The sequence below is a fragment of the Mastomys coucha genome, unplaced genomic scaffold (genome assembly GCF_008632895.1).
Source record: "Mastomys coucha isolate ucsf_1 unplaced genomic scaffold, UCSF_Mcou_1 pScaffold12, whole genome shotgun sequence".
Lineage (NCBI taxonomy): Eukaryota > Metazoa > Chordata > Mammalia > Rodentia > Muridae > Mastomys > Mastomys coucha.
In genome coordinates, this window is record NW_022196894.1 from 39,451,082 (window position 1) to 39,465,221 (window position 14,140).

The 14,140-nt window shown below is 37.5% G+C and overlaps 1 protein-coding gene and 1 long non-coding RNA gene across 6 annotated transcripts in view; one reads left to right on the top strand and one right to left on the bottom strand.

The window, feature by feature from the left end:
* Positions 1 to 2,705, bottom strand: part of LOC116085919 — a 14,951-nt gene extending 12,246 nt beyond the window's left edge. Inside the window, exons 1-2 of the long non-coding RNA XR_004116752.1 lie at positions 2,607 to 2,705; positions 2,403 to 2,499 (exon numbers count right to left, since the gene is read on the bottom strand). This is a non-coding gene — a long non-coding RNA (uncharacterized LOC116085919). The remainder of the gene's footprint in view (positions 1 to 2,402; positions 2,500 to 2,606) is intronic.
* The window catches only part of Lsamp (limbic system associated membrane protein), a 2,132,018-nt gene that overhangs the window by 1,572,881 nt on the left and 544,997 nt on the right, over positions 1 to 14,140 (top strand). The gene's annotated exons all lie outside the window — the stretch shown is intronic.

A 14,140-nucleotide genomic window follows, 5' to 3' on the forward strand; every position in this document is an offset into this window, starting at 1 on the left:
TTCTAATTCCTCATATTTTTGGATTTCAATCGATTAGGATATGTTTGTAATATTAATTTTCATATTAAAATATTAAGAAAAACTAATTGACACTTCCTGTTGTCTTTGTTATAAGAGGTGGAATTAGGTTTGTGTGGGTTTGTTGAAAGATTACTTTCTTGCTTCTTCTAGGGTGTAGTTTTGCTCCTTATGTTGATGTTTTCCATCTATTATCCTTTGTAGGGCTGGATTTGTGGAAAGACATTGTTTAAATTTTATTTTGTCACGGAATATCTTGTTTTCTCCATCTAAGGTAATTGAGAGTTTTGCTGGGTACAGTAGCCTAGGCTGGCATTTGTGTTCTTGTAGGGTCTGTATGACATCTGCCCAGGATCTTCTAGCTTTCATACTCTCTGGTGAGAAGTCTAGTGTAATTATAGGTTACAAGACCCTTTTCCCTTACTGCTTTTAAAATTCTTTCTTTGTTTAGTGCATTTGTTTTGATTATTATGTGATGAGAGGAACTTCTTTTTCTGGTCCAGTCTATTTGGAGTTCTGTAGGCTTCTTGTATGTTCATGGGCATCTCTTTCTTTAGGTTAGGGAAGTTTTCTTCTATAATTTTGTTGAAGATATTTACTGGCCCATTACATTGGGAGTCTTCTGGGAGTCTTCACTCTCTTCTATACCTATTATCCTTAGGTTTGGTCTTCTCTTTGTGTTCTGGACTTTCTGGATGTTTTGGGTTAGGAGCTTTTTGCGTTTTGCACTTCTTTGACTGTTGTGTCAATGTTTTTTATGGTTTCTTCTATCCCTGAGATTCCCTCTTCTATCTCTTGTATTCTGTTGGTGATGCTTGCATCTAAGACTCCTGATTTCTTTCCTTTTCTATCTCCAGGGTTGTCTCTCTGTTTTCTTTATTGTTTGTTTCTTTCTTTCTCTCTTTTTTTTTTTTGGTTTTTTCGTGACAATGTTTTTCTGTGTAGCCCTGACTATCCTGGAACTCACTCTGTAGACCATGCTGGCCTCAAACTCAGAAATCTGCAGGCTTCTACCTCCCAAGTGCTGGGAATAAAGGCGTGTGCCACCACTGGCGGGCTAAAGATTTATTTATTTATTATACATAAATACACTGTAGCTGTCTTCAGACACTCCAGAAGAGGGAGTCAGATCTCCTAATGGATGGTCATGAGCCACCACGTGGTTGCTGGGAATTGAACTCAGGACCTTCTGAAGAGCAGTCCGTGCTCTTAACCACTGAGCCATCTCTCCAGCCCCTCTTTATTGTTTCTATTTCCATTTTTAGATTCTCATTTCCTTCACCTGTTTGATTGTGTTTTCCTGTAGTTCTTTAAGGGATTTTTGTATTTCCTCTTGAAGGGCTTCTAGCTATTTACCTGTTTTCTCCTGTATTTCTTTGAGGGTGCTATCTATGTCTTTCTTAAAGTCCTGTATCATCACCATGAGAAGTGATTTTATATCTGAATCTTGCTTTTCTCGTGTAATAGTGTGTCCAAGACTTGCTATAGTGGGATTGGGTTCTGATGATGCCAAGTGACCTTGGTTTGTGTTGCTTATATTCTTATGCTTGCCCTGCATCATCTGGTTATTTCTAGTGCTATCTGCCCTTGCTAAATCTGACTGGAGCCTGTCCTTCCTGTGATCCTAGTTGTGTCAGAACTCAACAGAGTCAAGCTGTCTCTGTGCCCCTGTGATTCTGGGATCCTTGTGACCCTGGGCTTGTTAGAGCACCTGGGAGTAGAGCTTCCTCTGGGTGTTTTTGGACTGGCTTCGGAGCTTGTGCCCAAGGTCTGCTCAGGGCACTGGCTGGCCCAGACAGACCAGAAGCAACCCGAGCCACTGGGCTGGCAGAGTTCCTGTGTGCCTGGGTCCTGATGGTGCCAGTTGCTCCTGGTAATGGGACAGATATTGTGTGCTCCTCACCTCTGATCCTGGGTGTATTAGAGTACCTGGGAGTGGAGCTTCCTCTAGGTGTTGTGGGACTGCCTGTGGAGCTTGTGCCCAAGGTCTGCTCAGGACACCAGCCCAGAGAGACTGGAAGGAACCAGAACCTCTGTGCTGGCAGAGTTCCTGTGTGCCTAGTCCTGCTGGTCCCAATTACTCCTGGTGTTGAGACAGATGTTGGGCCCTCCTCACTTCTCATCCTGGGTGTGTCAGAACGCCTGGGAATGGAGTTTCCTCTGAGTGTTGAGGGACTGGCTGTGGAGCTTGTGCCCAAGGTTTATTAACAAATTTTCATTCATTCTGTTTAAAAAGATCACATGTCCACAGAGTTGTAGGTTGGTTATAATGGCAAGATTGCTTTGGGTGGGCTTATTGAAGAGTCTTGATATCTTATGCCCTCTTTTTGACAATTACTTCCTTTGTAGTTACCAATGCAAGGTTGCTTTCTGTCTGAACTCACCGTATTTCCTCTGTAAGGGAATATTCACCTCCTCTGTGCACGGCTTTGTAGGTTCTCTGTGGGCATTCCTCTGAGCCTTACCAGTGTTCTTCTCACACTATTAATTAAATGAGAAATATTATTATAGCCTTAAAATAAAACTATCAGGCAACTAACATTTTCCACCCACTGACATTTAGCAGAAACAATTTTGTTCCCACTCACCCAACTACCACTTAGATCCTGAGGTTAAGAGAATGCTCATTTGTGCTTGCAGACCACTTGTTCGGAGATGGCACCTAGTTGCAGTCATTAGACTTGAATGAAGTGTGTGTGGGGAGATGATGAGAAAGGAAGCTGTGAATAATTACTTTTACTAGTAGGCTGAGGATTTTCTGGAAAGTAAAATAAAGGGAAAGAAAAAGAATGAATGTAAAGAAAAGAAGGCAGCATACCCTACTGACAGCTGAGGTAACCAAGAAGGATACACAATGGGAGATAAGGAAAGAATAATCAAATTCATGATGTGTATATGTGCCCAGGTGCATGTGTGTGTGTGTGTGTGTGTGCGTGCATGAGTGGGTGGTGTGCATGAATGTGCCCTGACCTAATATCAATATAGTATAGTAACAGGGTTTTGAAGATGATTATAATTGAGATTTCTTTAAAATGAAGTCTCAATATGCATGAATTCAATACATTCATGATCCTACTGTTTCCTCTATTGTCTATAGCTTTAATACTTTGAATGAAAGAATTTAATTATCTTAGCATTAACCTGATCAATTGCTATTGAGCAGGTTGCTCATCTGTTCAGTCAAGTGTAATATGCTGATTAGATGTTTTTAGGTGAAGCACAAGGAGCGATTGTTTGGGACAGCAGATAAAACAGCTGTTGGGTTCTAACACCCTGACAAACCAAATCAATCCATTCCTCACTACTAGCAATATTTTCTCTAATGCTAAGCAATGCAGATGGCTTACAAAAAAGCTTAGCAGGGCATGGTTGGGGGAGCATGTGTGTGTGTGTGTGTGTGTGTGTGTGTGTGTGTGCATGTTTGTGTGCATGTGTGTGTCTGTATCTATTGATAAGGAAGTTTCAGAAAAGCGGTGAAATTATGAGTCTTCTTTACTTACTTGTTTTGAACAATTGTAGCTAAAAACATCCATACTGGCCATATTGTTGAAGGACAACAAAGAAAATGATTCTTAGGGACTGATTCTTTCTCTACCACAGAGATGACTCTGAGCAATGGTTCAATAGCTCAAGGCAAAGATGGATGGTCATCTAAAAGCATGACCATCTAAGAAATCACTTTCAAGAGACTCCAATCTGTGGGTGAAAACTCTGACTATCTAAGTCCAAGTGCTTGTCATTCCTGGTCTTCTATATCATAGAAACTTGCTGGGTCTTAGAAAAATATCCTTTTGTTGGAAGTCTGACATTGTCCTTGGGTAATCTAGCTTCCTGGTTTCCACCTCAGTAGGAAAACAAACAGGAAAAATGTTTACTTCAATTAAACTGTTTATCATGCAGATAGCAAGCATCAGTTCCTGGAATAGGCTAGCAGTATTTGCACCTGGAAGCTAGACTTCTGGCATGTGGTCTGCTTCCCCAGGATAAATGTGAAATACAGATAAGGCCTATGTAGTGTTGTGGCAAGTTAGGTGAGTCTACAACACATCCTCATCATCTTAAAATTTTCAACATCTTCATCCTGTCTGGACATTTTTTAAGAATCTGGGTATTTGTGGTTATAGTTGTTCATTTCATTGTTTGTTTGTGTTTCTTTTTACTTTATTTTATTTTTGCAGGGTTTTTTAATACCTGCTGATTAATGAGCAAACAATCTTTCCATGTTAACTAATGGGTTGCTTAATTAATTAACATGCATTATACACATAGGAATGGGAATATAACCTTATGGTGAAGTACTTGGCTATCATGGATCAAGTCTCGGGCTCTATCTACAGCCCTGTATATATATTTACATATAGTACAAATTTATCTCACTCTACAAGACTGCTTATCCCCACCATAATGTCTGTCATAGTTTCTATTCCCAGTAAGTTTAATACATATTTTTGAAAGTGATGTTTTATAGTAATAACATTTAGAAAGCCAAAAATATATCAGGCTTCCTTGCAGGGAAAGAATATTTTCCTTCCTTTATTTTAGTAAGATAAAAATATCCAAGAAATTTTACATGTGGCAACGACATAAAATTCAAATAGCCTGATCTTTAAATACAATCAAATGTCTACATAAGAAATCATTTTACTTACATCAAATATTGATCAATAATTAACGTTCTTTCTTTCTTTTTCTTTTCCTTCCTTTCTTTCTCTCTTTCCTTCTTTCTTTTTTTTTAATTCAAAGTTTCTCTGTGTAGCTCTGACTCTCCTGGTACCATGTTGGCCCAAACTTACAGAGATTCGCCTGCCTTTGCCTCCTGAGCACTGGGGTTAAAGGCATGTGCTGCCACTGCCTGGTGCATAAATACTTTTTTTGGAGAAGAATATTAACTAAATATATTATTCACATCTATACTTATATTTTCAACTACTCTTTATTTGTATATCGCAGTATTTTTAAAGTTTCGTTAAAATTGGCAGGGCTCTTCACCCTTCACAAAGACTTTAACTCAGACAACATTTATTTTTTTATAGATATAGTTATGCATGGCAATAGAATGCCTTTCATCTAATGTACCACTGCCATCATCACTGTTAAGAAGGCATTCCAACTGGGAAATCTATTGAGTTCTAACAATCAGTGCATCTAAAGAGCTTTGGTTGTTTTAAAATAATCTTTTCTGATGTAACCTGAAGTGACCAAGCTTCCCTTCCTAGAAAGTGTGAGGAGAGTTGACATCCATGCTAGTCTGTCTCATACACTCTTATAAGTTTTAGTCAGGGTCTCGACCCTCAGGACATTATTAGATCAACGTTATCAAACAGATCCTTGTGTTTTCTGTGGTGACTTCATAAGTCCAGCAAATGGCAACACTGAAGAAAACTGGGGATATAATCTTATACTGTATTATGTTTTTAAAATACTTTATTAATTATTGGATAATGTCAGTGTGTTTTGATTATTCTCATCTCTTCTCTCCATTTCTATTTGCAGGTCTACTCCCATTCTCATCTAACTCAGTGTCTCATTTTATTTTCTTGTTTTGATAATCATTAAATTTAATATGAGCTACCAAAATATTGTTGGATACACAGCCTTCCATTTTGTTAGAATTTTAAGAGGAGTCTTGTGTTTTGGTTGATTCTACTTCTTCTCTCATTCCTAAAAAAAAAAAAAAAAGTAAGTGTTCCTTTGGGGAGCCACACACTTTCATAGTCTTACTTATTACCATTCATACTGCCAACTAGAAATGCTCCACACCCCCTATCCCCTTGATTAGCAAAATTAGATTAAACACCTTTTCCAAGCAGTTTGAACTTGGACCACTCTGATGCATAGATACAAGCGACTGGAACTCAGGCAACCTCAGGAAGGACCTTCAGGTATGAAGTCCTTGACTCTATACCCTCGGACTTTCTAGTTGTTGTTGTTGTTGTTTTGTGGTTGTTTGTTTGTTTGTTTTGCTCACCTTAGGCTACCTCCAAGGCTTTCTTGTTTCTGTACTTACTAATTCATGACACTATGTCTTATATTTTAAAAGTAGTACATTATACTATTTCCCTTATCTGAATCTGTTGCTTTCTCTGAAGAAGAAACATACATATTCTTTATAGGTTATGTACTCAAGGTTTTATTGGTTATTTACTTAGATTTGTTTTATGTTAGAACAAGATAACTAAATTCAATATAGTACATTTTACCTTAATGCTATGCAACATATGCATAAGATTTGTCAAGGTAAAACTCTTGAGCAGTATTCTAGTTCATCACTCTGAGGTGAGGTTAGCACACACAGGGTTCAGGATTACCTTCTTTAATTATTTTTAAAGATATAGATCTCACCTATTGTCAGTGTTTGGTCCTATCTCCTCAAGATGCCTGATTTTTGTTTCGATCCTGAACAGAATGACAAAATGAAGTCTCAATAATTTCACAAAAGATTGATATGTGTTAAAGAAAATTTAGTAATATCCTTTATGGGGCATGGTTCAAAACTAATTATTTGCCAATAACTGCAAACATGGATTTCATTTAACTACACAGAGATTAATAAAGTGAACTATTTGTCTCTTATTGTGGAATGATAATCTTCAACAGCATATTATAGGGATAGTCACACTTGCTGATCTTAAGCAGCAATTTGGTCAATCTATAGTAAAATAAAATAACATATAACATATTAACAAATTTATTTATTTATTTATTATGTGTTTGTGTGTTCAAATTCATGTATGTTTTGGGGAATATGCATCTGTGTGTGTGTGTAAATATAGATGTGTGTCTGTGTGTGTGTGTGTGTCTGTGTGTGTGTGTATGTAAGTCAGAGAGAGATCTTGCCAGAGAGGATTCTGCCCTTCTAGCATGTGAATTCTGGAACAGAACTCAAGTCATCATACTTGGTAGCAAGCACCTTTATTTCCTGAGCAACTATGTCAACCCTCAGGTTTTGCTAGATCTAACATCAATTTCCTATGAAAAAATTTAAATGAGATATTTTATATAATAGTAATTTCTAATTACTAGGAATGCTTAGTTTTAAAAAACAAATTATCTTACATGAATATGCAAAGCACACTATACAAATCTGTCTGCTCAGCTTCTCTTTACTACAGATATTACTCAAATCTTAAATTTCAAAATACTTATGTACATAAAAATAACAAATAGATATGAAGAAGACTGAAATTTATGGAGTAGATATTATTTTATAGAGTTAATACCTAATAGAATCAGATGCTTAATTGAACAATAATCATAGACAATTGTTTTATTATATACAAAACAAATATTATCTGTGTATCACACTGAGACTAGTCATTCATATTGACATGTTTGTTACCCACCCTGACTCCCCTCTTTCTCTAGGCAATATAATGAATAAAATAGTCAGACAGATGATCAGACAGACAGATATACACACGCCTCTCGCCCACCCCCAAATTAAGTATTTTCTCCACATTACTTTCTGCAATTAGTGTGCTATTGATGCTAACCATCCTCAACATCTATTTTGGTTCAATAGCTACCAGTGAAACTACACTGGGAAGGGCCTGAGCATAAAGTTCAGAGGATAGATTACTTATCTGGCATGCATAAAATCCTGGCTTCCATCCCCTGCACCACATAAACTGGGGTGGTGGCACATACCTGAAATCTCAGGACACTTAGCACCAGTACAATCAGTTCAAAAGAATCCTCCATTTATACACAGAATTCTAAAAGACCCAGGGACATATGAGACCTTAACTCAAAAGGCAAAACACAGCAAACAGACTGACAAAGTAAATGAAAACAGAATGGAAAATCTTGAAGAGGTGAGAAGTATATAGGCTTGATATTTTCAGGGGAGGGGCAACTTTATGACGGCAATCAATCATAATGCACTCATTTACAAGCAGTACCCAAGCCAGCTTTAAACTCAAAAATATCTTCAGTCCCTCTGAGCTCTAAAAGTTTATGATTTTGAAAATTTTATGATCCTAAGAACAAGGAAATATTAAACCCCCCTCATTGCCAAAGGGCAACCACTGGAGTTATGATTCTGCACATGGAGCATGCAACAGAGTTAGCAATTGTCATGCTTGGCTCAAACAGTGTGGGGGACAGCCAAGGATTAGAATGGCTTGACATGGTTTTCAGTGGGTTTCTAAGAAGATGGTTCTGAGTTGGTGAGCACAGGCAGAGAAGCAGTCAGAATCAGCAAGCTCCGACTTTGTAATTTAATCCAATGATGATGCATCCTGAAAAGAATCAGGGGTGTATTCCTGGGCCAAGAAGAGACAGGACAATCAGTTAAAATCAGGATTCAGAAGAAAGGCAGGACGATTATTCCAGGAACCTCCATCTCTCAAAATACTTCCTGACTTAGGCTAAAGAAAAACTTTGATAGTTTTCAAATACTTCAAGCTTCAGTAATATGAAGGAAGTGTTATGGAGGTTCTCTTGAATCCTGACCATTCTTTTTCAGAATCCGGATTAAAGAATAAAAGTTTTTAAAATAATTAATGAACGTGGAGTTGAGAAATCTTAGAAACCCTACAACATTTTTCAAGAGCATTCCCTTAACTGAGTCATTAATGTAATACATTCCACTAATTATGTTCTGAAGTGGATCTTTTAATGTATAGTTTTTGTGTTTTTATGAATAAGATAGTAGGTGCACATGTATAAAGGGAGGGCCTATGGTCGCTGTATAGCTGACTGTAGAAGGATTACATGACAGCTTGCATGGTATCCTTATAGCTACACTTAAACACTTTTCCTAAACCTTCTGTATTGCTACCTCTGATTCCAGTTTATTTTTAAAGATTTATTTGTAACAATTCAATTAGTGTGTCCTCTGCATGGAGTGGAATCAGTGGGGATTTCTGATGGAATCTGTTAGGTGAGAACTGCCTTCAAGGAGAGGAGAGCCTGCTAAAGAATCAAACTTCCGCACATGAAGCAATTAAGTAACGATACCAAGGAACGATGCTCAATTAAATATTGTCAAGTATCATAATTATATATTTCAAATGATGACTCCTGTGCATAGAACTAGCCAGAGTTAATTGATCATTTTTGAATAATTTACTGGAAGAGTAGATGAATATAATTTATCTTTGTCTGAATATTCTCAGTTAGGTCACTGAACCCTTTTCATCACTTAATAACATTTGCCGGCATGCAGCATTATTAACCCTCATTTCCTCTTGGTTTGCCTGCAGATGCAGCTGTCTGGTGATCCCTATAGTTTAGCTTAGGTGTAACACTCTGATTAACCAGAGGTCAAACTATAGCTGATCACTCTCATCCTGAATTCTTCTTGGAACACAAGAATAAATAGAAGAAACAGCCAGAAGTCAGTAGCAAGAGGAGATCTATATTTGGGGTCTCAACCAGACTAGGTCCAAAATTCCATACTATGAAAAAAGAAGGCATTATCTCTGTGTCCAGGAGCTAATGAGAAAGGCAGAATCAAAGAGCTCAGAGTTTCAGACTTGTCCTATTGAGGCAAGCGTTCTATGCACAAAGACCACAAGATAGATACTCAGAAAGTCATTATGAGAGAATGCAGTACATAATAATTGATAACATTTATCATGTGCTGTAAGAAAAACTTTAAATGAAAACATGTTTTAGAGATAAAAGACATCATATCCAATTATCTGAATGTTTTACTTCAAGCTAAAGCCCATTCTCGAGCTATTCTTGTATCGCCACCAGAAACCCTATCCATATTAGCCCACTGACCTTCAGAAGAGATCTATTTACTGACCCACCATCAGTATGAGTGCTGCCCCAAGCAGACAGGTCTTTGTAAGCCGAGTTGAAAAGTTCTTTCCTGCCTCTCACCTCTGCTTAGAGCTGTTTCTACTCTTCAGATTCTCTGCACTTCTCTCCTGGTTGGGAGACTGCTGATACTTCCTCCTGTGCACTCAGGATCTGTTACCTATATTCTTTAATCAAGGTCTTTGTATACATACCCAAGACCACTGATATCTGCTCTCATGATATTCTAACCCCATACTGATGTTGCTCAGATACTAACAAAATGATTTGTGCATCTTAAAGGTTCCCACTGTGCTGGCAATTTTCCTTAATACCAGGATGTCATAGAAATAAGGGCATGTTTGTAAGACAAGTAGATGTTTCCGTTCTGACATTTAGGATTGGTATATGCTTCTTCTACTAACACAAATGAGAATATAAAAATGGTGATTCTTGTAACCAGACTACAGAGATGATGAAGAATCATGCCACAGTGCCTGAAGGATTAGCTGAAATTCTGCCGGACATTCTATAAACATGGAGACAAATTGATGATGGAATATTTTGTCACTCTGTTACACAAAAAAAGATAATTTTCATGAGCTTCTGCCCTTGTGCCATCTAAATAAAGGAGATGGTGGTGTCCCCAATGAGTTTTTGGTTAAACATTTCCATGAAGTTCTTGGATCATTTCAAGGTCTCAAAATGCATTCTTTCAACGTACATGTGAACCACAGTAACCAATTTATTACTAGAGAGCAGAAACATCTTTTGCCTTTCATTGGCAATCCAGATGAGCACAGACCAGTTCCCGGGACAGTAGTTTTATTTCTCTAATTAGTTTGCCACTGGCATTCGTTCTGTTGTCTCTAATGGCATATTTCTGTAATTCGGGCAAGTTACCCTGGGCTTTGTTTGCTAGAAGAGATGTATAATTGCATATAGTGTGATAGCTAGGGTTGGAGCAGTAGGTATATGATTTTTCTGACTCTGGAAAATTCTTCAGAATCCTTTCCCTACCATAGCCAGTCTTGTCTTTATTCCCTTGGCAGGTGCTGAAGCGATCATTTCATTATTCAGGAACTGAGGTTTATGCATTCTGTGTCTCCTTTCTTCATATGCCTAGCTTTTGATCATTTCCATGTTTAACTGTATCTGGACTGGATGGGGACAGGAGCACTGCTCTCACTCCAAAGATGCCACTCCATGTTTTTTATTCTCTCTTCCTATTTGTCAATTCAGACCCCCCCTAATCTCTTCTTTGGTGCAAATTGTTTCAACAAGCCCTCAAGCATTCTTCAGAGCAGTGGGAGGAAAGTTCTTCCCCTCAGAGACTGGGAATGTTTTCTGAATGCAGCCCTGACATAGTTTCAGGGCCATTATTTAGTGTTGGTATATGTTTCTTCTATCAACAAGACATCTGAAGAGAAGAGACACGGAATGAGAACACAACTATGGTTGTACAGAGTGCCAACGCATGCTAGTCTTTCACTGACATCTTTACCTCTCTAGGTCTTTGCTGCCTGGTCTATCCCAGGCAAGTGTTTCCTGGCAAAAGGCTACCTTCAGAATTCAGCAACTGCAAGATATATTGAGCATTTATACCTTGGTTTGACAGAAAGCCAACCTTTTGGTTATTTGCTAAACTTTATTTGCTTCTTTTCTTGCTTACACTGGTTTTCTTAAGTATTTCAGTATCAATCGTAACATCTGAATGAATCAAATGCATGAGGGAACCATTTCTAGCCTTTCAGCCATAACCCTAATCTCTAAGCTCCCTAAAGTAATCCCATATAATACTTTGGTCTATGATTTTTTTTTCTAGGTACCTCATGTTTATATAAAATATATAGGCACGTACTCTTAGTCAGAAACCATATAATTTATAGTTAACTTCATTAAGCCTACTAGGGTAATGATTTTTCTGCCTCTGTATTGTATGTGTGTTTGAGTGTTTGTATATGTGTGTGTGAGCAATGCTGGAGATTGAACGCAGGCCCATGTGGATGCTAAGCTACACCTTAGTTCTTGTCTACTTGCTAAAATACTTCTCTCCCCACTGAGCCCTTTCTTTGCTAATTAAAGTTAGGATAGCCAAGCCACCTAAATAATTATGAATTCAGTATTTACAACTTATATAGATATATCTACCTTTTTTATCATGTTCTTATAGTGTCAAATACTATCAAAATTTACATATACTATTCATGAATTATTTTATGCATATGGATAGGTCTCTACCTTCTATGAAGGCCACAAATTTTTCAATGAATACGTCTATAAATATTCATATGCATAAGTTTAATTACTTATTTAGAGCATTTTTATTTTATGCTAATTAATCTCACAAATGAACTATCCTGTATCTGACTTATTTTATAAAACAATTAGTCATATATGAACCCAGATATGTAGCATTGTACATACCATACACAAAACCCTTTTTGAATTCCTAGTGCCAAGAAAAAGGGAGGAAGAGAAAAATTAAGGTACAATATATTCTATAGGAAGGATTCTACATTATATTGACCTGTGCTATGCATTCTAATATTGATTTGTACTCTTCCTTGAGAAATACAGAAAGACTTTGAACGATGTCTTTAAGTGTTGGTGCATTTATAAAACACAACAGCATCCAGATTAATGGTTATGTTTAGCTCATACCTTCTTTGAATGTTTAATAACCATTAATTCTTTTAAATTTTCCCTAGTGGTTCTATTCATTACATATGTCTTTATAATCATTCTGTAAATAAAGCAGAGAAAACAGAGGCAAAGAACATTTGAGTAACTTCCAGTAACTTTCCCTGAGTTCTAAGTCTGCTAAGAGGCTAAGTCAAGACCCACATAGCTAGAGACTGCTTTCTCAGCTATTAGCACTCCACTGTAGTACTGGCCTATCAAAGATAATATACACTTTGAATATAGTAGCAATTTATAGTTAATTCCCACACATATTTTACAGTTCTTACTGATATCATCAAATCATAAGATTTCTTATTTCCTTTTTCCACTTCAGAAAATGTTAGGTGTCTTCCTGTTGTTTTAGTAACACTTAAAAACTTGCAGAAGCAATAGGTTTAAAAAAGAACTTTTTTGAACACAGTATCTATGGCCATAGTTAGATATTTCAGGATAATTGATCATACTGTAAGCCCTGAGACTATGTTAATATCCTAGAGAAACCTGTTTCTAGTAGTGTAGCTCAGCCTTTAAACACACCTTTACTCCAAGAGCTTTCTGTTTATTGTTAACAGGATTAAATAAAGTCAACTACAGATCAAGAGACAGAGCAAACAATGACTTGACAAGGAGTGAACACAAGGGGGAAAAAACAGAGTAAGAGGAAGTCAGGAGGATGGTTAGAGAGATGCGCAGGAAGTAGAAATGAGGAACATTGAATGTGAGGGCTTTTGAGACAGTGTAGAGAAGAAGACCTTCCTTCTCCTTTTAGGACATGGGCTGAGGAACAAGGTCAGCTGGGTGCTTTCTCTGCCTCTCTGAGCTAGCAGGCTTTCACCCCAGCATCCGGCTCCAAGTCTTCATTGATAAAATCAAATGATTGAGATTTTTGTTAAAAAACACTTAGAGATTATTATTTATATACTTATATTCTTTTCCTAGGAGAATATACCTGTTACAGTGTACCCAGTGAAATGGAAATGTAAGCTCGTTTCTAATTATTATAAAACCATGAACATCAAATTTACATATAGCACTATAGGGATTAAAAAAGGTCTGGTACAGTGCCACATACCTGTAACTTCAGCATTCCGGAGGTTGAGACAGGAGGTTCATGAATTTGAAGCCAGCCTGGCCTTCCTAGGCATGTTTTAACATAGCAACCCAAAGTAATGGATTACATTATAGCATCTGCATTTATGTTTTATGGGAGTCCCTTCCCCCATTTGCCTTCCCACCCCAGGCCCTCCTCCTACTGCTCCTCTACATGCCTTTGATTAGCCCTACTCTGTTTTTTGTGACATATGTTCTGTTATCTTCTTTCCTCTTAAGACCTCTCACCTTATATTGTTACAGTTTCATGGTCTATACTCTCCAGACACACATTTTAAAAAATTAAAGTATTTGTATCTATGAGTCTAGGTTAATCCACTTATAATAATTTCTGATCTATCCATTTTCTTCCTTTCTCCATGGTCCATGGACGGGCATTGAAGCTGGTTCTATTCTGTCTATTGTGGATAGTGAAGCAGTGAACAAGGGTCTCTGAGCTACAACTTAAAGCCCCTTGCATATATGCCCAGGACTAATACAGTTAAGCATAGGACAGTTCAACATTTGGTTTTTGTTTTTGAAAACCATCTGCACTGATTTCCACGGGGTGGTACCAGCTTACACTCCTGCAGTAGTA